The sequence below is a fragment of the Protopterus annectens genome, chromosome 1.part2, assembly GCF_019279795.1.
Source record: "Protopterus annectens isolate FY-2018-M chromosome 1.part2, PAN1.0, whole genome shotgun sequence".
Lineage (NCBI taxonomy): Eukaryota > Metazoa > Chordata > Ceratodontiformes > Protopteridae > Protopterus > Protopterus annectens.
In genome coordinates, this window is record NC_056727.1 from 906860133 (window position 1) to 906887918 (window position 27786).

Sequence of the window (27786 nt, forward strand, 5' to 3'; positions counted from 1 at the left end):
GCTGAGAGAAATAAGTGAAAGGAACAATGCAGTTTAAAAGGCCTCTGAGCTAGTAGATGAAAGTATTGATTTTGTTGTTCTAGGACATAGTTTTAATAGGAGAGTTATTAAAGTATCACCTTGACCTGACTAATGGTGATAACAGTAAAAAAATGCACTTGACTGTTTGAACAACTGTATACTGTAAGGCGGTTTCTATGGATTTTGAAATGCAAAGTCCAAAGGCCACCCCAACCCCCACAGATCAGCAAAGCAATGAGTAAAAATATGCCATAATGCAGTAATGCTGCTTTGGAAAATTATCAGCTCAGAACTCAAAGTGGTTACATAAGAAGAGAAACTTAAGAAAGGGAGACAGAGGACTGTTAAAAACAATGAATTAAGCACAGTTAAAGGAGAAAGTACCAATGGGACTGCTGCAGTCTAAGAAAATGGAGCTGTTATAGTGGACACATTTCTTTATTTGTATCTAGCTCATTTAAAGAAATCTCATTTTCCAGCTCTTTATTCTCTTTTAACAGACTATTTTTTTACTTTCCATGTTTTTTCGCTACCTTCTTTTTTTCTTTAAACATTTCTTGTACATATTGTACTACACTATTCATAATCTTTTTCGGAGTTCTTTCTATTTCTTTATTTACATTTTCATTTCTCTCATTATCTACCATCTTCCTTTACTAATCTACTTAAGTAAGTCAATATTTTTTCTCTGTTTCCTTGTAAAATATATTTGCTTGTATAAAAATTATTGTATTTCTTTCTTGATTTCTTTCATATATATTTTTTCTTTGTCAAAGTACTTTCTATCATTATTGTGATGGCCTCTCTAACCCAGGCCAGTAATCAAGAAGCCTCAATCCTCACCACTGTCACCAGTGACAGACAGTCACTAAAAATAGGGATGCATTTGCACAGTATTTTAAGATGCAGCTCTCTACATCAAGCGCAATTTCCCCCAAGAGCACACAGGGAACATGCTCCTGACCTGGGACTGGACTGTCTGTCTCTCCAGATACCAAACTCAGCTAACTTTGGAGCACTTTGTCCCTGTTCCAAGTAGCTGACACACCCACACCTGGGTATTTGATTTTGACAATTACACAATCCTGGGAAAGGCTGGCACAGATTTACTAGCTGTAGTCCTTCTGCTCAGACTATAAGGTAACCACAATGCCACCAGTCAACCATTCTCAGGCTCTTACAAGGGTATCCAATTATACTGAGTAAAATCAATACTAATATAAATGGTAAAGTGTAACCAAAGCAGCAAGGCTTTTTGCGATGGCCACGGCATTACTAAAATAAGCAAAAGTACTCTCAAGATGTTAAAAGTATTCTCTAAAAAACCAAATGAAAGGTATAAAAATATTTAATAATAAATAATAAAACAGAAAAATTAGAATATTAAATATCTATGTACAGTAAACACTAGAGACTCAATCACAGTAGAAATAAAAAATAACACAGTCTGACAGATTCAAACAGATGCAGAAAAACAATACTTAGCTAATCTCAATGTATTTCATGACTGTCTAAATAATAAATGTTCCCTGGCTAACTTAATTAATACAGCAAGGCAAGATTGGATGCTGAAATGCTTACTTCCACAGGGCAAGGTGATGAGTTTTTAACTAACTAACTTGACTGTGATAACTGTCATAGATCTTTGTGTCATGTTCCAAAAAAAAAGCTGTTGTGTGAGTTCCATTTTCTCAGCGCTGGTTATAGAATGACATCATATTTGATCACCTGACTCTGGTACAATACACAGTCAGAGCTTTGCTAAGATATGTTACAGTATCTGAAAGCTATAGAACAATTCCTTTCCAGAATTCTTTGTTTAAACACAAACATTTAATCAGTTGTAATAACACTGCTGATATATTTTTGACACAAGCATCTTTACAAATCAGTGTGATAGTCAAATGACACAAAATTATTTTCAAACCTACAGCTAACTATGCTGGCATATGTTACACATGCACTGCTCTATTCTCCCTAGCATAGATGGCAACACCTCACATCATCACAATTATGTTCTAAATCTTCCAATGTATCATTATATGTTTTTTTTATATTTTTCATTCTGTACCTTTCTCACATTGTATTGCCATTTAAAAAAAAAACATTTTTTATATGTTTCATTAAATCATCCACCATTCAGGCCAATTTTTATAAAATGTTCTCATAGTAATATGATCTTTCCATAACTGTATTACTAATCTCTTTCAATGTATTCTCATGGATCCTTTTTATTCATATGCCTATTTTTATATATTCCTTGTTTTATCTCTAGCTATATTGCATGATGATCAGAAAATACTGTTTCAACTACCACCCCTTCTTGTGTAACTAAACTTTCTGATACTATAAAATAATCTATTTCAGTTCTATACATACCCTTTTGTTAGTCCATGAATTCTTGTCCCAAATGTTTAACTTACCACATCTTATACTGTAACTTCTAACATTTTTCGTTTATTATTTCATTTCTTTTTATGCTTGCCTCTTAAATCACACTTAAAGTCTTCTATTATTATGATATTCATATTTATCATTACATATTCTAAAATCTTTCATTTTCTTTGCAGTTAGTATAAGCATATATTGTTATAATTCTATATACTTGTCATTTCCATTTTAAATCTACAATTGTTAGTCTTCCCATTCTGCTAAAGTTACATCTAATATCTTTATTATATTTTTACAGAATATGGCTATTCCAGAACATCTGTCATTTCCCAGATTCCAGGTTATCTTTCCTCCTCATTGTTTCACTGTTTTCAGTCTTTATTCATTTGTTAAAAATCTCTTGTCTTCTAATATAATTAATCTACATCACATATATTACACCAATCCAAAATTCCTATTATTCTTACTATATTCTTAATACTACTCACGTTTACAGAAAGCAGTCTAAAATTTAAATGTTCCCCTTTTCTTAGATTCATGGTTTCAAAAGTTCATAGTTAATTACTAGTCCAGCTTTCTTAATAGGCCATTCTAAGCCTTGAATCCCTGCTCACTCACACACAAAATAGTAACAGTGAAGAAGTTGTCAGCTCACCCACTACTACTCATGCACATAGTACCACTACTCATACACATAAATCAATATGTGCGGAGGTTCTCTCAAAAAACTTACTGAAACACCAGAGACCTCCAAAACAAAAGACTGCTACAACTAACACAGTTCCCAAAGGACATAAGACACATGGCAATACAAGTGTCTCACCTACCAAGCCCTTAAGGAGTAACATTCAAAAACCAAATTTTCTTGTCTTTGGAGACTCCATAGTGAGACACATGGATGTCCCACTCACCATGTAAGATGAGGAGAAAGTCACGATCAGCTGCATGTCTGGTACCAAGATTCGTCAGATCACACATGCACTTAGGTCTCCTAGCAACAAGTACCATTATGATTCTGTCGCAGTTCATGTTGATGTGAACAGCCTGAGATATACCTCACTGGACAGTATGAAGAGAGACATGATTGAGCACTCCGAGTATGTTTCCCAGGCAGGTATGTCCCTAGCGTTGAGCAGCATATTACCCTCAGCCAGAATGATGCCACAGTATAAACAAAAAATGATTGATTTCAATAATTGGCTTAATTTTTATTTATTTATTTTATTTATTTAACATTTGTTAACCAGGAAAGGTCGACTTGGAACAAAGTCAATTTTCAACAGAGGCCCGGGGAGAAACACTCCAGATGCATTGTCTTTGTAACGCGGGAGGAAACCCACATGAATGCAGGAAGGACATGCAGATTCCACATGCAGATTCCACATAGAAGGCACTCCAGCCGAGAAATGAACAGGCAAACCTCTTGCTGTGAGGTAACATTGCTACCGCTGCACCACTGCGTCATCCATTTTTGGTGTCATTCAAGGGAGATCCAGTTTCTATCAGCCTGGGATGAAATGGTTGACAGACCTCGCTCCTTTGCCAGAAACAGTTTGCAACTGGCACCACTAGGCTTTTGTCTGCTGGCAAAGGTTCTTGCCTCCCCTGTAGTGCCTTCTTTTAGGCAAGGTCTCAAAAACAAAATTGCTGACATTTAAATTTCCAGCCATAACAAAGTAAGGATTATGCTGATAAATGCTAGGAGTGTAAACCAAAAACTGCACACCCTGGAAACACTTATATCAATGGGAGGTGTAGATGCCTGTGCAGTCACAGCAACATTGTTCAAGGTCTGAGGGAGGCTACAATGCCAAGTCATAGCTAATTATAGATCCCCCTGCATGGACCACGATGTTCAGGAGGCCTTCTTAATCAAACTGGAGTCAGTCCAACTATTCCCAAACACTCAGGTCATGGGGGATTTCAATTATCCCACCATCAACTGGGAAACCTACTCTAGCCCTAATGCACTATCACAAAATTTCTTTGAATTTGTAACTCAAATGTCCTGTAACAAATTGTTCAAACTTCAACAAGAGGAGCAAACATACTAGATCTGGTCCTTGGTAACATGACAAACAGATGCACCACCGCAAGTATTGGACCCTTATTAGTTAAATCTGACCATAAATTAGTCACCTTTGAACTGGCACTCACACTAGAACTCACAAAGGGTGAAGCCAGACTAAAAAACTTCACCAAAGCAAATGGGTGAAGCCAGACTTAAAAACTTCACCAAAGCAAATGATACCCTCCTATGGGAAGGTGTAAATGCATTCCAAGACCCACCCCCAGATGGAAGTGGTAACTACACCAAAGCTTACACTAAAGCCCTGTACAATCACTTGTATAAGTGCATAGACTTGACTGTTCCACAGAGAATCAAAGCCAGAGCCCCAATTAAAAAAAGCTGCCCTGGTGGACATCCAACATCAACAAACTTTACAACAAATGCAAAAAGTTGCTGTCTAAGAAAACTAAGGGGAGGCCCCAACAATGGAAAAGCACCCTCCTCAGCCTCAACAGGAAAATAAGACAACATGTCAAATCCTCTAAGCGTAACTTTTAGAAAAACTTAGCAGTCACAGCCAAGGATAATCATAAGGCCTTTTACAGCTACATATGCAGCCTAAAAGGTAGGACCCAAGCATGTGCCAAACTTGTGACTAACAATATCACACACACTGATCCTGCAGATATAGCAAACTCAAACAGATCTGAAGAAAACTTCACTCCCTTATCCCCTCCAAACTTATCACAAACCTTGCCCCCAACCCCCCCCCCCCGCCCTACATATCCAAAGAGCAAGTCATTAAAGCCTTGTCTAAGGCAAAAAGCACAGTCTCTATGGAACCAGACGGCATCCCAGGCTGTCTCCTAAACAAACTAAAACATGAACTAGCATCACCATTAAATACCCTATTCAATCACAGCCTAACCACTGGCTTTCTTCTTGCGGTATGGAGAACAGCAACAGTTATTCCTCTCCACAACAGTGGATTAGCAGCAGACTCAGGGAATTATAGCCCCATAAGACTGACCAGCCTCATCTGTAAGACCATGGAACATATCATTATGGACCTCATAAGTAAATATGTAAATTGCTCACAGCATACCTCAACTTGGCAAAGGCCCTTGACACAATCCCACACTCAGGCATTACTGATAAACTTAACAAACTGAATATAAACCCTTTGTTGTAAGATGGATTGCCAACTGGCTCACAAAGCAGTCACACACTATCAGAGGGGGTGACTCCACATTAACCAGCAGATCGGTCACCAGCAGGGAGCCATAAGGGTCAGTGCTGGGCCCCCTACTGTTTGGTATATACTTCTCAGAAGTTCGGACCAAAATTAAGGGGGTATTTGGCTGACCAAGTTTGTGGATGACTGCAAACTGGGTGCAATTATTGAATCCCCAAATGATGTCAGTATACTTCAGGAGGGTCTTACGCAGACCAACGACTGGTGTCTTAGTCACGGCCTCAAACTGAATGCAAAGAAATGCATCATCATTCCCTTCTGTAAAAACAATGTCCCTTCACAGTATCCCATTAACAGCAACACCCTGTGTACCTATGAAGTGGTAAGAGATCTGGGATCACAAGTAGACTGCATTGTTAACTTTGACCACCATGTCTACTGTAGTAAGGAAGGCTTTATACGTAGCATGCTTGATTAATAAAGGCATCGCCTCTAGAGCAAAGGAGGTTATAACCCCTCTATATTTGTCACTAATCAGGCCCATAATTGAGCATAATGTCCCTTTCGGCATGTACCGTACAAAGCACCTGCAGCAATTGGAGAGACCTCAGAGGTTTCTAACTAAGAAGATCAAGGGACTCCAGCATGTGCCTTACACAGACTGACTAAAGTCCCTGTCACTATACTCAGTATCATGTAGACTTCTTATGTGAGACTTATGCCTGACTTACAGAGCAATATCCGACCAAAATCTAATGAGTTTGCTGCACATCTGTAAATCAAACAGGGCTAGAGCTACCCATTCTAGGGACCTAAATATGGCCTGCAACTTGAATAGGACATGCTAGAGGGACATATTTGTCTCCCAGCAACCACAACATCTTTGGAATAGGCTGCCAATTCATGTGAAGCAGAGCATGTCTATAACACTGCTCAAAAGGAACCTGGACGAGTGGATGGGGCACCACAAATTCTTACCAGGGATAGTGCCCACAGGATGTACTTGTCCCTTTAAATTGTCTTTTTTCTGTCTTTTACCCTTTTACCAATAGAATTTTTCTTTTACTACCCGACAGTTTATGTCTTCTTCATCACATATTTCAGAACCTTTTTCTATGTCCTCTTTATTATTTTTCTCATCTAATTTTTCTTCTATTTCTGCTGATTTGAAAATGTCATGTCTTTTGTTCATTTTCTTCTTTCTTTTTTCTTTTTCCTTACTCTTATTTTCATTTTTACAACCCATCCATAAATATACAGCTTTGTTACATTTTTAACATTTCAATTAACATTGTTTTGCATCATGACCCTTTTCCCCACAAATATAACATTTTCTTTTTTCACACTTAGTTATCAAATGTAATTCTTTTCCACAAAAAAAAAAAAAAATTGTTTTGTGTTGACCCTAGTATTTTGTGACACCCCCTATTCCCCTCCACATTTATCGTGCTTGGTATATGTATAATTTTTTCTTTTTCTATATATATATATATATATATATATATATATATATATATATACATATACATATACACATACACATATATATATATATATATATCTATATATATATATATATATATATATATATATATATATATATATACATATACACTTAACAAAATATTACAATCACAACCTCCAGTCCATGCACCCTTTTTGTCATAAACGTTTGCAGTGTCTAGTACTTCTTTACGTAAAGCTTTCAGATATCCTTTCAAAGTATCTGTTTCCACCTTTGTTCAAATTTGTACATGAATTTTCTTTTTGTTTCCCTGTTAAATGCTTTTAACACATAAAAATTCCATGAGTTACAGTCTTTTTTTTTTTATATTCTCCAAGAAAATTTTCCATTGAAAAATAGTCTCAAATATGATGTCACAAAATGTCTCTGTTAATAAGAATAAGTGCTCTCACCTCATGTGATTTTACACCCAAAGGAGCTATTAAATTGTCCCACATTTTATATCTATCCATTTCCTTGTCTTCTTTACTTTGAATCCTTACCATGCACTTTGCTTTTTTTTTCTGCTACTCCCCTTCTGTCTTCTTTTACTTTCTCTGCATATGTTTTCTTTTCTATCTCACCACTATTCTTCAGGGTAGTCTCTGCGTTCTCCTTTTGTATTTTCTCCATAATGTCCCCCAAGGTAATATCTCCTTAATTTTCTAGCTCACTCTGTACCACCATTTCTTTAAGTAAATCATCCTCCAATCCTCCTGATAGGAAGGTTGTAGTTGTACATCTACCATTTGCTTGACTCATCTGTATCAAACAGGTTTCTTTGAAACATTTCCTCAGAATCCTGCAGAAATTCTCCAGTCTCGATATTTGCTTTTTTCTTCATTTCTTTCACTACTCAATCATCTCCTTCATTCTCCATCTGCCTTCCGCTTCTCTGGGCCGCCTCTGCACCTGGAACAGAAACAAGAAGTACTCCAAAATATTTCCCACTCACAACAATGATGAGTATGGGAGGTTCCCCAATGCCCTTGCGATTAGGTCTCCAAGGAAAAGAGGCTGATAGCCTCTTTTGAACTTTTAATTGAATTGAAATTGTTATCCTGTATATGTTAAATATTTTTATTCCATTCTTTCAATTTATTACTGCATCTTTTCTTTATTGTACCGTACATAATAATCCTTGAATTTATTGCATATGTTTAGCTTTTTCCCCCATTATCAGTCAGTGAGTAATTCTATTTCTTTTCATAGCCATTCTTTAAATTCATTAAGTCTAGCATGATAAGACAAATAATCTGAATTGTAATCAATTTTATTTGCTGAAGTTCCAGTTTAGAAATAATTGCATTATGATATGACATGGGACATGAATGAGATGGTTCTCAAACTTACAATTTAAAAGTCAGATCATTGGTAATGCATGTGACGTCTATACATGTTTGTGTATCAAACACATACAAACAGTGACCCTAAAGTCAATTTTGTCTTTTAAATTCAGTAGTTCCGTCCGTGTTTTTAAAGTTTTAGCAAGAGTTGAAAGTTTTAAATTTCTGTTTAAACTGGACTCTTTCTTACCTACAGTACAGATTGTTACGCTTCCTTCTAGTTTGCCTAAGAGGATTGTTAAATACCCTTTAGCAAATTTGGCCCCCAAACCAGGCATCCAATGCATGTTGGTCAAAATAATATATTTTATTCTGGTATTTACTAATGATCATTGAAAACATTCCTTGGGTGTCTGTATATTTCTTTAATGGATGAATCTGCCAGGACAGTATAACCTTTTTTAATTTAATTTTTTGAATATCCTTTTCAATACAAGCTTGAAGTAACACTGTATTGGGATTATGTGCTTGTAAATATTTTGTTAAAGTACTCCATTTTGGCTATTGTTTAAACCATCAACATTTAGGCATCACTAAGAAGGTTGTCATAATTGCTTCTCTTAATTCCATGCATCATTGTGAAACACTCTTTTGCCAAATGTAGCTTTCTATATTTTCTAATATCTCAGCATTATCTGGATTAATATAATTTTATTACAGACATTTCAGTGACACACTCTGCCCCCATATTTACATCATTTACAACAAGCTACTATGTAATTTAAAAGTTTCTAACTTGAACAGGGAAAAATATCAAACTAGCTTTCCACTCGATCTATGCACATATGTATAGGCAAACAAATATATTCTTTTCCACATCTAAGTTGTTCTGCCAATATATAAAATTGACTATAAAAATAATACATTTAATATTTTAGGAATAAAGAAGTATAGTAGAAAAACAAAATAGGACCATAATAAATAAGGAAGAGAAAAACAAAGTTTGTATAGTCATGCGTTCTCTCCTTTTTCTCCTCTCCATTCTTGTTGTCATCTTTCCACTCACTGAGTCTTTATGTATTTCAGGCCCCTCTGTTTGATGTCATAGATGTGAAATATGGACATTAAAATAAATGAATAATTTTCTAGCTTATCGCTTAACTCAATTCTACTTTCACTTTCTTACTTTTCTTCATTCCCCCTCCCGCCTTTTTAATTCCCTCTACCCTCCACTTCTTTTAATTTTCTTTTCTATCATCGTTTCTCTCACTTTTCTCTCCTTAGTCTTCGTTTCCTTTGTTGTTATACTTTACATCGCTAATGCTTTCAGCACAATTGTGTCAAATAACATAAATATTATTAAATATACAAATGTGAGACAGTGCTAGGAACTGATCTTAAACTACTGTTATATTCATACGGATATAAAGCTATTGTAATAAGCAGTTTTACCTTGAAGATGATCTGTTGCCCGAAGTTCAAGTATTTGCCAGTTTTAGTATTTTCATTCTTTAACGGTTTACCAGAGATATCCTAGCTTAACAAAGAACAAATTAAAATGTAAAACAACTGCAAGGCATTTATTAAAAAGCAGGAACAGTTGTGAGCTATTTAACGTGTTATTTATCAACGAGTCATTTTCAACTCTTTCTTATATTTAGTTGTAATTGTTAACGTCATGTTCTGCTAGCATCACTTGTTTTCATATTTGCTTAATAGAATGAACACATAGCCGTTTTACTACATTCTTTATGCTACACAAATTGCTGTGTAAACTAAACTTCCAAATGGCCACCTAACTTATGCTTGTATTGCTTTCAGTCTTTATCTGTTTATAGTACAACGCTATTCTATATTGCAGGTACTGAAGGAAATCCTTGAGCGTATTACTTGTCCTGATAATCAGTATACCACTGGTAGCATTAAACAGATATGTTACCTTTAACATTTACCCCCAATCTCTCTCTGTTCTTAAATACAGCTTTGTGGTCATTCCTTCAATATGCTAGCTTCAGTATTAAGCAAACACCTCATTTTGTTTAAGATTTCATCTAATGTGGGTATATGCTACAGTGCTAATTCAAGAAAAAAAAAAGACATAGCCCTGTATCATATAACAAACAACTTACTACTCACTTTTTGTTAATAGCAAAAAACTATATATAACAGTATAAGTCTCAAAAGTCTCTGAAGTCATTTGTCCTATGAGGTTAAAGCGTACTTATTCTCAAATTACCTTCTTCCTCTCGCTGTCAGTATAGATAAAGTTGTGGTGTTATTTCAGAAAAAAATACTTTTGTCCTTTTCTAACAATTTTTTTTCTATTTTCTATCATTAGTGCTCGTGGTTAGAAACATGAGCATTGCCATAACTGTAGCCTGACCCTGAAATAAGCTTTCAGTGTTACAGAGTAGGTAACGGCTGCATGCATCGGGGGAAAGAAGAAAAAAATAACCCTAAGTTATTCTTAAGAAAGGGTCACCCATTATGAAGTGTATACAAATTGCAAATGACATGGTTCTGAGTTATTTTAGATGTTATGCTGATTATTTGTTCCACCTATGCAGGTGGATAATGTATTTTATGAATTTTAGAGAGAGCATATATTTTTCGTGAGCCTTTATATATATATATATATATAAAATGTATTCATTTTGTATTTTATTACATTATATTACATTTTTTTATCATAGAAGTAATTTAGTGGCTCACCAGTGTAGGAAATGTTTACATAATTTTGAGTGTAGGGTCTTTTTAAATATTTGGCGCGTATTTTAATGTTTTAATTGTATGAGAGGCTGCTAATTGGATGTGGGGGTATAAATACCACGTTGCTAGTGAGTTTTTGGTTGTTCTGATGAAGGCTGGGGCACAGCCGAAAGCGCTTAACTGGTTCAATAAAGTCTTATTGCATTTACCATCTTTCGTTTTGGATTTATCCATTTTGGAACATACTTTCATCATTTTCATCTATTTGGCGTCCTATAGTCGAGCGGAGTTTTCCTCTACCACAGTACAGTTATTGTGTCATCTATTCATTTGGCATGGTTCTGAGTGTCCCATAAAGTAGAGCAGTCATGAGAAATGTGAATAGATTTCCATGACAGAAGTTGGACTGGTTGATCTTTCAGCAGCATGAGTAATACCAGCATATCTGTTACTGTAAGTTGTAAAGCTCAATGCAGGAAGCTCATTCAGCTGTTTCACCTTTTCTATGATCAGATTTATGCCTTAAATAACTTTGGCCTAGGAAGGAACAAGTAAGTACTCCAAGAGAGATATATGTCTGGCTCATTTGAGAGGACGTGTGATACAGTTATAGGGGAAAATGATAGGCCAGTCTGTCTGTGCCTTCCAGTGGAATTTTGCAGCTGAAGCCTTCTTGTCCTTGTAGAGCTGTTAGTGTCAGACATGAATTGTATGATCTAGAGCATTAACCTTTAGAGACTTTGACAGCATAGAGGATTAAGACTATGACCTGTTAACAAGATGCCTTGTGTAATCCAGGGCCTGATTCCCTTGGCCTTCATTTGCCTACCATGTTACTCTGATCAAGTCACTTAGCCAGTCAGTGCTGCCAGGTCACATTTGAAAAGAGACAAGTGCCCAATGGGCTTTCCCAGGAATAAATAATATAAGTTATTCCTGTCACTTGAGGAAGTCCGAAGCAAAGATTCTGTGAGGTAATGCCCTGTTTTCAGTAACAGAGCTACCTTGCAAATAAATAAACAAAACATAATTTATAGAAAGTAGGTTTAGCATTTACTATGGAACTGGATTTTAATTTTCTAGTTTATTTTTCTGATAGTGAGTCACTACAAAACCAAGAAAAGGACTGGAGCCACAGTCGAAGGGTAAACCACCAAAAAATCTTTATTTGTTGAGCGCTTTCATCCAAATAATAAAGGACTTTATCAGAACACTAAATAAACTACGTTTGTTTGTTTGTGTCTTTCGGCTTTTCCCGGTTAGGGGTCGCCACAGCGGAACTCCGGTCCGCTAATGATTGGCAGTAGATTTTTACGTACTGGCTTGCCGGGCCTAACGCACAACCTTCAACGAAGGAACGCCCATTCACACATTTCGCCACACAGAAGACGCTCTAACTGAGAATCGAACGGGCAACGTCTAACTGTGAGGTGACAATGCTACCGCAGCACCACCACCGCAGTTACAAGTCTTCTCTTACAAAGCACTAAGTAAACTACATAAACACTTTAAATAACCCAGCCCAGGCTCTGATTGGTTCAACATCCACCCAAGTTATCAAAATTCTGGATAGATGCTGCTCACACAAAAACAAGTACATTTCACAACCGAACAGTCAGAATAATCCCAGCTCCACATAAGACAAACACGTACACCTAAAGATCTTTTCTCGCACGCCTTTTAGAGTATAGGGAAATGATTTGGCAGTTAAGGCTCGATGCATGTTGTGGTAAGGGCCTTAATGACCACATTTCCATTACTCCAGCACTAAAATTGTTAGCTGCAGATCCAAAGATTAAAAATAAAGTGAAAACAAGATGATTGTATGACAATGTACCCCCTTCTTTTTAATTAAGATTTTTAAATAGTATTTTTAAATAGTATTTTTAGACCTTTGGTATTTTATATTTCTATTTTATATTTTATATAATATATTAATTATACACTTATTTATTACACTATATTTTATAAATAGAATATTTATATTTATTCCATTTATTATGTATTATATATTTACGCATCTCTATATATTTATTTATTTATTCATTCCTTCAATCACTCTGAATTGGATTGAATTTTTGTATAATAAAATATATTTATATACACATATTTTACATTTTATAATACACCTTTATAGTGTATACAGTGTATATTACGTATCTCAAGTATGTCTTGGGTTAGTTTTTATTTACTATTTACTATTTATTATTATATTTTTCCATGTACTGTTGTTTGGCATAATGTCCTTTGTTGGTGTACATGTCAGCCCCCTTTTTTTTCAGATGCCAGCCCTTTAATGTTTAATTGGTTTAATTAGTTTTATTTAATTTAATTAGTTTAATTAAGGAACACACTGTTAACCAATGATTTTTGAGCACTATGTATTTAATGAGGACCATCTGAAAATGGTGGTAGATTCTGACGAAGTCTCCGGAGGGAGACAAAAGTGCTCAATCTTTGTTTTTGCAACAGTTTTTACTTTGGTGTATTTTTTTTTAGTGTAATTAAACACTTTTGTACCTTTTATCGGATTCCTGGGATTCATTTAGGACTATCCTGGTCCCCGAACACTGAGACAGCCTTTATTGTACCGGAACTGCGCATTGTGTGGTGGTTTGTGGACATTTCACCTTTTGGTTATCAGTTGTAGAATTTGTTGCTGCTGTTTCCGGATACGAGGAGTCTGGTTTCGATGGAAAATAGCACTATGCTTAACGAACTACTCAGGGTTATTCAAACCCATTCCCAGGCCGATATAGTGTTGTCTGGATCTGCTAATGAAATTCCTTGTGCACAGAGCAGCCCGAGAGGGACGGCGGTTACACCGATGACGTCAGACGCTCAGAGTTAGCAAGCTGGGGGTGAACTACATTCGGAAAACCGGCGTGCGAGACCTAATGGTGGTCAAGGACATATTAATCAACAACAAAAAAGTTATAGTGGACACCAAGTAACTGAATCTTACAAGGACATTGATTTTCATATGTGGTTAAATCAATCGTTTAAATTTAATACCAAGGAGAAGAAGAACGAACAAGCGGTGAATTTGACATATAAGGAAAAGTGTAAGACTTTTAAATCATTGCTTCTTAAATATAAATCTTTGGCAGTAGAAAATTGGTACTTTGAGAAATGTTTAAAAGACAAGATAGTACCAAAAGGACTTAGATTTAATAAATTTCCGGACAATGCATATGACGACAAAATGTTTTTTAAAGCAGTATGCGATATTTTTAATGACTGTGGGCTGGCATTATTAAAATTGATGATTAAACGTAATGTTGAGGTCATGGAACAAATTAAGAAAGAAATTGATGGACTGTATAATGAAATTAATACAGATTTATTGTTTTCAATAGATGAATATAAAAATATTTATCTTAGAGTCTTGCATGACGTTGATTATACTATTAACATGAACACTAATAGGAAACTTAGGAAACTGGAGAGAGATTTGAATGAGTATGAAAGGGGTTATGCTTATTGTAATGATATTAAAAAGAAAAGTTATACAATGGGCAGAACTTCCAATATATATTATAACACTGGGAACAATAGAAATAACAATGGAAAGAATATGTATAGGGACAATTATGAATATAGACAAGCTGGTTTGGAGTGGACAGACAGGGGAAGCAAAGTTTTTATGAATATAGCTCCTATGGACATGACCAACAGTTTTTTAATGGTAGTGATGGAGAAAATAATGAAAGAGTGGGTGTCCCTTTAGAAATGGAGGAACCCAGGAGGTCAGAAAGGTTAAGGAATCGGGCCCAACAATCCTCCTATGCACAAGTCATGATGAACAACAATACCCAACATTTGGGGAGAATACGCAGATAAGGGAAGATGCCAATCAAAGTATTATTGTAGACAGTACAGAAATAGATCTAATGGTTGAGTTAGACCAACAACATGATGATATTATTAATTCATTTAATAATTTTAATATTTTCAACTATACTGATATATCTATTAATGAAACCTATTTTAAACTATTTACAAAAGGTTTTACTTTTGTTCCTATTAAAAAACCTGGAATTGAAAATATTTTATTAGATATAAAATTTTTTACACGTAAATTAAATTTTATACACATGTATAAGGATAGGGAGTTGCAGGACAGGGACAATGTTCTTGTTAGATCTAGTACCTACAACCCTCCGCTTCAGTTTGAAATTTTGAATTTTGAGAAATGTGTTACTAATAAAATACGTAATGAATATAAACAAGAGACTGAGATAGGTAAGAACTTGACCGAGGATGAAATTCATTTGTTAAATGAACTTAGTGGGAATGAAAAAATTCGGGTGATGAAACCAGACAAGGGTGGGGGGTGGTTCTTATGGATAGATGGGACTATATTAAAAGAATGAAAGATATTTTGGACAATGAAAACTATTATGGACTAGTGACTAGAAATGAAAGTAACATATCTTACAAGAAGTTAGATTTAATTTTGGAAGACAATGTGTTACAAGGATTGATTGACATTGAATTATACAAATTGCTTAGAGTCCCTAAGCCTGTTATACCTGCTATCTTTGGTATACCCAAGGTACATAAATCACTACACAACCCACCCATGAGGCCTATAGTTTCATCGCAAGGGTCTAAGACACAACCTCTGGCTATTTATGTTGACGCGAAGTTAAAAAAGTTTTACAGTAAATATGAACATATTTTAGTTGATTCCTGGGACTTTTATACAAAATTGGCAAGAGTATTTATACAGATGATACAATATTTATTACGATTGATGTAAAGGATTTGTTTTCAGTGATTCCTCAGAGTGAAGGCTTGGAATGGTTTGAAGAAATGTTGATTGAAATGAATTTTTTAACAGGGGATGAATTTAAAGTTGTTTTAGAGTGTATTGAATTAGTTTTAAAATACAATTATGTTTACTTTCAGGGTGATTATTATCACCAGAAAGAAGGAATTGCCATGGGATCTTCATGTGCCCCCATATTTGCAAACATTATTATGTTATTTTGGGAATGTAAATATGTTTTAGGTCAGTATATAGCGAAATATTTTCGATTTTTGGATGATATATTTGTTTTATGGATAGGACCTGCTGATTTTATAAAGGAATTTATTCAGTATATTAATCAAACAACAACATTTTTACAATTTACACATCAAGTGGGCAGAGATGAAATTCACTTTCTAGATGTAAAATTAAATAAAGACTATCAAAAGAAATGCTATAGGTCAAGTGTTTACAGGAAGGAACATTTTTCTAATGCTTACTTACATTTTGATAGTGATCACCCCTACCAATTGAAAAAAAATATTGTGAAAGGCCAAATGATTAGGATGGCCAGGATGATCTCTGATGAGAGTGATTTTGTGAATGAAGTCAACAATGTAGAGAGAATGTTTCTTGAGAGAGGATATCCAACGGAACTTATTAATTCCATAAAAGAATACGTCCTTATAGGTAGGGGTAATAGATATACCCCCCTTTTAACTAGTGGGGGCAGTGTTGATTTCAATCCTGCAGTAATTTATCCAAATAAGACCCATAATGAGCAGGAGGGTGGTAATATTGGTAATTCAAGTACAATACCATATCTGACCTTAACATACTATGGGGGTATGAGATGGTTAAAAAAATGTATTAATGAGACCTGGGATTTGTTCAGAAATGTATCTACTAGAACAAATGTGTTCCCAGGCAATATAAAATACAGTTTTAGAAGAAATAAAAATATCAAAAATTTGATTGAAAGAGAAAAGACTAATATAGAAGGGACTAATAAGAAATGTGGTACTTTTAGATGTGGTAGATGTGCACAGTGCTCTTATATAGCTGGATTAAAAGAAGTGAGAATACCTAGCCTAGATTTGACACTTAGGGCTAGAAGGTATAACAGTTGCTACTCAAAAGGGGTAGTTTACCTAGTATTTTGTCAAGCATGCTGGAGCTACTATATAGGGAAAACTGAGCGCCATCTCAGATCTAGAATTTATGAACATATTAGGGATATAAACAAGCACAATGAGAATAACGCCCTATATAGGCATGCTTTGACTTGTAATATGGCTGACTATAAATTTTGGATTATAGAGGAGGTCGCTCACCCAGATAGGGGTGGTGACTGGGAAACCCTTTTAGAGTATAGGGAAATGATTTGGCAGTTAAGGCTCGATGCATGTTGTGGTAAGGGCCTTAATGACCACATTTCCATTACTCCAGCACTAAAATTGTTAGCTGCAGATCCAAAGATTAAAAATAAAGTGAAAACAAGATGATTGTATGACAATGTACCCCTTTCTTTTTATATTTCTATTTTATATTTTATATAATATATTAATTATACACTTATTTATTACACTATATTTTATAAATAGAATATTTATATTTATTCCATTTATTATGTATTATATATTTACGCATCTCTATATATTTATTTATTTATTCATTCCTTCAACCACTCTGAATTGGATTGAATTTTTGTATAATAAAATATATTTATATACACATATATTTACATTTTATAATACACCTTTATAGTGCATACAGTGTATATTACGTATCTCAAGTATGTCTTGGGTTAGTTTTTATTTACTATTTTCTATTTATTATTATATTTTTTCCATGTACTGTTGTTTGGCATAATGTCCTTTGTTGGTGTACATGTCAGCCCTCTTTTCAAATGCCAGCCCTTTAATGTTTAATTGGTTTAATTAGTTTTATTTAATTTCATTAGTTTAATTAAGGAACACACTGTTAACCAATGATTTTTGAGCACTATTTATTTAATGAGGACCATCTGAAAATGGTGGTAGATGCTGAAGAAGTCTCCGGAGGGAGACGAAAGCGCTCAATCTTTGTTTTTGCAACAGTTTTTACTGTGGTGTATGTTTTTTTAGTGTAATTAAACACTTTTGTACCTTTTATCGGATTCCTGGGATTCATTTAGGACTATCCTGGTCCCCGAACACTGAGACAGCCTTTATTGTACCGGGACTGCGCATTGTGTGGTGGTTTGTGGACATTTCACCTTTTGGTTACCATACTTAGCATTATGTACATCAAACACACTTTGCCTGCAAACATTTCAGGAAACAAATTAACACAAAATGGTGCAACTAACCTTGATTGTGACCATGAGGGTGAATGAATCCAAGCATGCTAGAGAATGAATCCAAGCACACTAGAGAATGAATAGTGAACTCAACAAAGGAGATATTTGTTAAAATTCCAACTCCCCCACCACCCAGCAACTGCCCACCACCCCACTTTTGACACACAAGCACTCCCCCAACTTTAAGAGCAATGTTAAAAGTGAAACCTATTTGTATTCCCCCGCTAATGCTTGCCTTGCCCTCAACCTCTAAGAAAAAGTAATGGAAAATGAAATGCTCCATCCATATCATAGGTCATTTTAGGTAAACTACCTTGCAGGAATGATATCAAATTTATTGTGCTTAGCAATTCAGCCCCTTCCTACATACTGGATTTGTAACCCCCCCCCCCCAAATAACACCCAATCAACGATGGGAATCAAACCCTTTACCATATGTCTATGAGGCAAAACACTATCACTATGCCCTCCCTTAATGTCTACATTAAGCTAGCTTTCAGATCTGGGAGCTCAAAAATCGAGAACCCTCCAGAGTTTAAAGAACAGGGCTAAATTATGAGATACAATCTGTCCATTATGCCACATCTGGGCAGAAGTAATGTTCACTTACTGCAAATAGCAGTAAAAGTGTGTGCAAGCCATACCTTTCAAACTCCTAGAGCAAAACATCTGGACAAAGCCAAAAATAAATGGGGGGCAAATGCCCAAACGTAGGGACAAACTTTTTTTTTTAAATATAGCTCTTACAAACCTAGAGCATTGACAGATAACCGGTGTTGCATTAGCATGAATTTTCTGAAGAGTTGGAAGTCTGAAACTCAATTGTCTGTCATCATTTCTAATGTCAGTCTTTAATGATTTGCAACTAACTTGCCAGATAACCACAGTTTTATGAAAACTGACCAAAATACGAGGCCAAATCTGGACATTCCATGAAAATCTGTACAGGTGAAAAGTATGCTCTCAACTTTTTAGAGCAAAAGAACAACGGAGGGACAAAGGCCCAAAATAGGGACAGCCCCTAAATACTGCTCATGCAAACTTGTAAAGTTGATAGAATAACATAGCATGACTCCTCTGAAGAGAATGAAATCTGAACCTCAAACGCCCATCACTATTTTCTGACTTCAACATGGCATGAATTGCCAGAAAAACAACATTTTTTGAAGTAAAGCCAAAAATATGAAACAAAAATCCAGACATTCCATGAACTTGTGTGTGTGTGTGTCTGTCTGTGTGTCTGTGTGTGTCTGTGTGTGTGTGTGTGTGTGTGTGTGTGTGTGTGTGTGTGTGTGTGTGTGTGTGTGTGTGTGTGTGTGTGTGTGTGTGCGTGTGTGTGCGTGTGTGCGTGTGCCTGTGTGTGTGCCTGTGTGGGTGTGTGTCTGTGTGTGTCTGTGTGTGTGTGTGTGTGTCTGTGTGTCTGTGTGTGCGTGTGTGTGTGTCTGTGTGCGTGTGTGCATGCGCACGCGCGTGTGTGTGTGTATGTGTGTGTGTGTGTGTGTGTGTGTGTGTGTGCGCACTCACACACGTGCAGGGGGTTGTAAAGGTTTACATCATCAGTATGTCTGCTGAATGTATTAGTCTTTACAATTGTTTCCAGATCTTACTTTGTTAAATCTGGACATTCTGTGATAATCTGGACAGTTGAGAGATATGACGCGAGTCTTTCTCCCGGACACCTGCCACCCACCAACCATCAAGCACAGGCACACTTCCCTCGCAACCAACTCCAAGTCTCATCAAGGATGTGTGGAATACACCCCTACCTCTAGGAACACTTTTTAAATATTGCTCTTACAAACAGAAAATTGATAGAATAACAGGTTTTGCATTTCATGAATGTTCCAAAGGGAATAAAGAATGAAACCAGACTTCTCAAGTGTACCTCAATACGAGGAATGTACCTTATTTGGGGTCTTAAAAAGTTCATGTTCCTCAAGGTTCTACACTGAAAGGGTCTGACACACATTCAGATGCTCATGGTAAACAGAAATGAATCACATTAATTCCAAAAGAAATCATACATAAAACCAACATATTTTTACTATCTTGTGACCCTCCAGGTTGAAGCTGTTAGGAAGCCATTAGTATATGTTCCACATTTTGTCTATTTGCTCCACCTTATGAGAGCTGGTGTTCCTCATTTTGGGGATGGAAGGCAGTCTGAAGAATGAATGTTCAGTCAGAAAAATTAATAAGAAATTTACTTACTGAGTAAAACAAAGTCACCCAACCCTTAAATGCATGAACTATAAAATGCTTTCACAGTGCTTTGTGTCAGCAGTGATACATGCCTGCATTCTTGTAATTTTAGATTTATAATTCATTCCATTTGCTGAAATGTTCATATTCTCTCGTTCTCATGGTGTGTACTGTTTGGACCATATAACCTAATAAAAGCTAGATTCACTGTGCAAAGATCTAATCAGAAGACCAGTTATAAGTAGAATTATTCACCGACATTTAAACAGTACAACAGCTAGTGTGTCTCTAATGTTTGTCCTCTCCACCTTTTGTTTCATTATATACTAGCACAACATGAGTCAAAATCTGGACAGTTGAAAGGTATGACCTGCGTACTCTCACTGCTATTCTAAAGCCAGCTAAGTTAATAATGCAGGTTGAAGTCTGAAACTCAATTGTATGTCATTATTTAGGGGTCTATATTATAACATCAAAGTCTTAAAACTTCGAATGTTATAATATCGAAACCTATGCACCGAACACTGAAAATAGCGAAGCTGCAGAATATCGAATACTTTCCTAGGGAAAGTATTTGGTGTGCCATTTCTGCATCTTCACTATTTCCTCGACTATAGAGCAAAGGTTACGGACCGGGTTAAGGTAAGTGTGCAAACAGATTGGGTTAAGGTGAGTGTGTGATAGGGACCTTAGGGTTAGGGAGCAGGTAAGGTTAGTGTGCGATAGGGACCTTAGGGTTAGGGAGCGGGTAAGGTGAGTGTGTGATAGGGACCTTAGTGTTAGGGAGCGGGTAAGGTGAATGTGCAATAGGGACCTTAGGGTTAGGGAGCGGGTAAGGTGAGTGTGCGATAGGGACCTTAGGGTTAGGGAGCAGGTAAGGTGAGTGTGCAATAGGGACTTTAGGGTTAGGGAGCGGATAAGGTGAGTATGTGATAGTTAGGGTCCTTAGGGTTAGGGTTGGGTTAAGGTAAGTGGATAGCTAGTAGTGTATGTATAGTTTAGTGTAGGGTTTTGTGAAGTGTATGTTTGTGGATTATTTATTTTGGTGTGCCTGTGTTGTGTGTATGTTTGTTGGAACAGCAAATTTTTCCCTGGGAAGGAAATTTGCTATTCTGACTGTTCGATGTTATAGTCTTTCAATCAAAATGGTTCGATATTATAACATTCAAAGTTTTAAGACTTTGATGTTATAATATAGACCTATTATTTAGTGACTGCACTTATCGGATCCTCACAGTGATTTGACAGAAACCCACTTTCTGGACCTTCTATGAAAAATGAACTGCTAAATGGTTAAGCAGACAACTGTGGCACAGACTGAATGTCTGCACAACCACGATACCTTTGATAATGTCTTAGCTGGGTGCTAACTGCACCTGTGCAGTATGTCACCATTATTCAGTAGAGCTTGCAGCCCGTGAAAAGGCATTCCTGTTCAGCTATACCCCTACTAGCTTCCAGAACACTGTGACATGGTACCATCATCACCAATAAACAACTAAAAGAGTTTTCTAGCCAGGAGACTCCTCTCCCCTTACCTCAACACCATTAGAAGCTAACATGAAATTGTACCACCCCAGCAACACAGATTAAACACCAGTGCAACAACGGACAACTAAAGGCATGTTTCCAAGTGCTATCACTGCTAGCTGAGGGAAGAGTTATCTCCATAGCATGTGAGTGAATTTCCTCAAACTAAATGACTGTGTATAGTTTGCCTGATTTATTACTGCCTTTTTTTTTTTTTTGAATAAATGCACACTACCAAATCCAGGTCACTACCCTTATCACTCAAAACAACCCTTTCTCAACCAAGAGTCCTACACCAAAGGCCTACCCATGCATTGCGCTGAAGGGAACAAGGGAGGAGAAGAGAGAAAAAAAAACACAAACTATATCCCAAAACTTTGCTACCAACCTTTACCCTCCTCCAGCACACATCTATTAATCCAAGGCCTACCTGATCACTGCAGTACCTACAGGTCATCTCGGATGTAACCCTGCACTGTTTGCAAATTCACACCTCAATGTGATTGTAATTCCTTATCCAGTTACACTTGCTTAAAACCCATTTACCTCCTCCCTACCCTTACCTCATTTCCTCCCCATCATCGTGCATTCCCATTCCTTTCATCCCCCCACCCAAACTGGCTTTCTTCCCCTACCCTATTAATTCCCATTACTATTTCTACCTAATACCCAACTGAAGATGTCCCTGGTCAAAATAGTTTGTTATCAAATCTCATTTAGTGTATATGTGCATGTTTATATGTGCAGGAGCTTGCACCGGGTTGCATTACATGAGTCTGACAACAGAAAATTGAAATAAATTCTTTTTTTTTTTTTGTTTGCTGTAATATTTATTTATTTGTTCATAATCAGAAATGTGTGATATATACAGTCATAAAAGTGGCTGTATCTGTGGTCAAATCTGTGGGTGTGAGGGGTTTCAGTGGGTTATACTGTATGGTTTTGACAACAGCAAGCTGAGCTCAATTCCTGCATCACCATTTATGTTTTTATTCATTCATTTGATTGCAGACTGATGTCTAAGGTGTACACAGTAATACACATAGCTGCAATTGTGGTAAAGTATGTGTGAAGGTGATAGCAGCAAGCTGTTATTCATTTCTGAGTGAGTAGCTATGTACTTATTAATTCATTTGATTGTAAGCAGACATCTGAGGGGTATGTACAGTCATATAAGGGTTTCTTTTTGTGGTCACGTCTGTGTGTGTGTGTGTGTGTGTGTGTGTGTGTGTGTGTGTGTGTGTGTGTGAGTGAGTGTGTGTGTGTGTATATATATATATATATATATATATATATATATATATATATATATATATATATATATATATATATATATATATATATATATATATGTATATATATATATATATATATATATGGGTCTATTTTAAAATACCAAATTACCATGACGTTGACTTGCAGAACATCAAGACAAAACCCACAAAACTTTACATTAATGAATGTTTGCATCATCGTAAGTTTTAACCATGAAAGGAAGCAGTTGGCCAACATGGTGAACTTTGCCATTTTCTCCACTGTAGTGTAATCTCAGAGTTGGTATATTTAATTAGGGGAGATATGGTGGGTTTTATTTGCTTTGGTTTGTTTTTTTTATGCACTGTTGGCCAAGTGTTTGCTTACGTAGTAAAAACTTACGATGATATGAATGTGTGTTAGTGTAAAGTTTTGTGGTTATCATCTCAATGTTCTGCAAGTTGACATTATGGTAATTCATAAAGTAGACCATATATATATATATATATATATATATATATATATATATATATATGTGTGTGTGTGTGTGTACACACACACACACACACACACACACACACACACACACACACACACACACACACACATACATATAGGGTGGTTGCACTGTGTGATTCAGTTCTGACAACAGCAAGTTGATATTTATTTATGGGCTATTGTTTATGAATTTATTCATTCATTTGATGACAGGCAGACATCTGAGGTGTACACACATGACAGGTGAATGTAATTGTGGCCATGTCTGTATTTTGTATAGATGGGGTTGAAATAAATTGCTGTGTGCAAATATTTGTTATTGCAATCTGATGTCTGAGGTGTACACAGTCAATACATTTGGCTTTAATTTCTGTGTACATTGACTGAGCATGCTGTCATTTGCTGAAGTTAAATAGTCATTATTCTGGCTTTGCATGACTAATGTGCATTTGTATAAAGCAAGATGGAATACTTTCTTGGGCCTACTATTTGTGTGAAGGATAGCTGAAATGCTTTACTGAGACCATTATTTTTATCACACTCCAACATCTGAGTTGAATACAATCAACAAAGTGGCTGTAATTGCTGGGTTTGAGGTCTCTCTTTGGATGACACTGACTGGCCCTACAGTCATTTGCTTGTGTTAAATGATCATTAATTTGGTTTTAGGGGAATTGTTGTATATTTATGTCAAGAAATCTGGAATAGTTTGCTGTGGCTACTGTTTGTACAAAACAATGTTAAACTGCATTGCTGAAGCCATTTTTTATTACAGTCAGACATCTAAGGTGTGTACAGTCAGCAAATATGACATTAATTGCTGGGTATAGGGATAGTCTGTTGAAACAGTAACTGACCCTGCTGTCATTTGCTTGAGTTATACGGTCATTATTCTAGCTTAGTAGAACTAATATAAATTTATGTGAAGCCAGCAAGTGATATTTTACAGTGGCTATGTTTAACATGACCAGACTTCTGACTTATGCACTGACAATAGAGTAGGCACAGTTGATGCATATGGGGACTGTCTATGGATGAAAATAAATTGTGAAGGGTGAAGTACATCTAAAAGTAATACACATTGCTTCACATAATCAGATTATTACTGCAAATCCAAAATAATAAGCATACAGCAGGAGGTAGGTGGTCATTTTCCTCCACAGAAGACAGCTGCAGCAGTTTTACCTAGTCTGTCTGGGCAGATCAGGTGTCCAGTTAAGTAGTCCATCTTACTGCTGACAAGTGCACACTAGTTCTGTGAAGTCAGATAATAACTGATTAAACAGAGCAAACAATAGTCAGTTACTTTCATCCAGTCAACCCAACTCCCCACCCAGCAATTATAACCATGACATCTGACAGTTATGTAATAAAATTTCACCTCCACAGTCCACACAAACAAGTTGCCACACATTAAAATATTCCAATCCAAGTTGCTCCACACAAGTCAGAAAACCAGAAGTTTTGCCAGAATCTGGTTGACCACTACCAGTATATGACAGCATGATTGTAAAAAACAGTAATAATACTTCCCTTTTACTGCAGCATTCCTCTCATCTCAACTGCACAATGTTGCTGATTGTGCCTCACAGCTTTGACCCTGTCCCTTGATTTTCTGGTAAATTGCTCACCACATTAGTCAATCGGTAAACACAGGTATTCAAGATTCAAAAAACTCCTTCAAATGGCTTTGCTCCTATGTTGGAATGTTGCAAAGTCTCTAATCTGTGATCTCACAGTGTTCAAGATTAATGTGGGTTGACTTGGATGTCAAGTCAATAGGAGGACTGCCCCCTGAAGTGCCTGTTGTACCACGGGTGCATTTACTGGCAGCAGGAGCACTTATTTCTTTTTTAGAGCAAAGAAACAGTGCAGGGAAAGAGTACCCCTACAAGCACAGGGCCTTAGACAGCCAGCTGGTTGGCCTGTGCATAAGGCCAGGCCTGTCATTTCTAATTGTCTTGTTACAGATAGCTTTCACTCCTCCCATTATAGTTGTACCTTGGGTTAATACTCCTCCTATTGCAGTGTCACCTTGGGTTAATACTCCTCCCATTATATTTGTAATTTGGGTCAATACTCCTCCTATTGTAGTGTTACCTTGGCTTAGCTCTCCTCCTATTATAGTCTCACCTTAGGTTAAGTTTTCTCCCAGTATAGTCTTACCTTGGGTTGATTCCTAAATGCTTAGTGTTACATTTTGTTGTATTACATCTAAACTGAATTGGTTGAACATCCCTGCAGCCTCAGCAATCTATTTCTTATTAATTGTCCTACTCTGTACAAGAACCCTATTTCAGATATTTGTTTTGACCACAAAGAAGCAGGATTTTACTTCTGCTTCCTCAACAGTGCTGCTTCTAAGGAATTGAGGAAGAGCAAAACAGTATGAACCCTGTGGCTCCCTGCTGACAATCCCTTTCTTTTGGTGAGCCCTGTTTAAAATGATCCCTATTTCTTTTTAGTTAGTCATAACCCTGAGGCCTGCCCTTTGGTCATCTAACTGTGTTGCTGACCTTTATTCTACACCAAAGTTTAATGCTGTACTTTCAGTTAGGCCAAACTCTTCTCTGGTTCCATTGTTCACCATTCTTTTCATACATTCAAAATGCATCTTTAGTTTTTCTGTGGTATGCCACCCCCTTTGTTACATTACCATGCCTGTACAAAGCAGCACTTATTGTTTAAACATGCTGTAATATTTTATACTGGTGTAGTCAGAGTAATATTCATGTATCTGTCTGCTTCAGCTTTTATTTTCGTTTTGCTTCTGCTGTTCTGTAGGGGAACAACATTTACCATCCTACATTGTTGTTACTAGGTCTGTTCTCTGTATGTTATGAGTCCTGGGAAATAAAAAGGGCTTCCTGTCAGAAGTGGAAGAACTATTGCTGTAAATGCCAAAATTTAGAAAAAATAATCTTAGGAGCCTTACAAGAGCTGCAAATTCTGAAGATCACAGTTTTACACTTAATCATTTTGATGGGGAACTTTAAGTTTGTTAAAACGTTATAACAGTAACCAAAGTTTGAAGTAAGTATTATGTGCAGTATTTGTGATATGAACAACTCCACAAAGAAATTTCAATAAAACTTGCATAGAAGGATGAACATGAAAACACAATATACAGCTCTATCCTCACTCCTTTTGCTATAAACATTTTGTGGTGCATGGAGCCACGAGTATGCTCAAAAACTGGCTAAATTATATCCTGCTTCAGCACTACTCTAGGGCAATATTAAATTTTAACGATGCTTAGAAGGATGCTTAAAGCACTGTTAACACTAATTCTGCAGTAAAACAGACTGCTGACCAGTAAACAGCAGCAGCAGGACATGAAATGGCTTTGTTTCGACTCCAATTTCTGCCTGCTGTCTGATAAAGTACATGCACAGTGTTTTGAATTGTTTCCCTTAGACAGGGAATACATAAGTATGTCAACCACTCCTCCACTGCACATTTTTTTAATTGTACTTTTTACTAACTAGTAGTACATTGAACACATCAATCTCCAGACACTATAAAGAATTATGATCAGATCTCCGATTGCAATGAGCTGTTATGTGTTCTCATCATGGATCCACCTGCCTGTATCCCTCACACTGCTACTACTTGACTATACTAACCACAACACTATTGTACTTTAGAGTAGGGCGGAATGCTCTCAAGGTGCTACAACCTCAAATTTAGTATCTATTCCCCTTCATTCTCACTTGCAGTTCCACTATTGTGATGATGATAGTTGTCATTAGATTATCAAAAGGAACCTGAGAAAATGACATCAGGAACCACAGCTCAACCAACTTAGTTTAGTAGGACTTCTGTAAATGAACTAACGGACTTCCCATTATTGAAGCTGTCTCTATTATTTTGGTTTGCACACTTCATTCCATTTTATTTTGCAAATACCAGGCAGCTTGTTTTTACTCTGTCACCTTCATGACACCAGTCTCATTTACTTACCTTGTCTACCTGACTTACCCCTTTTCATCTTTGTGTCACCTGTCTTAATTTTTTTTTTTAACTGTCTTCTTAATTGACCTAATTATTATTATTTCTCTTACATCCTCAAATATAGACAGTGAACA

General features: G+C 36.3%; 1 protein-coding gene across 1 annotated transcript in view; it reads left to right on the forward strand.

The window, feature by feature from the left end:
- Nucleotides 1-27786, forward strand: part of ITPKB (inositol-trisphosphate 3-kinase B) — a 1126253-nt gene that overhangs the window by 721258 nt on the left and 377209 nt on the right. The window lies entirely within an intron of this gene.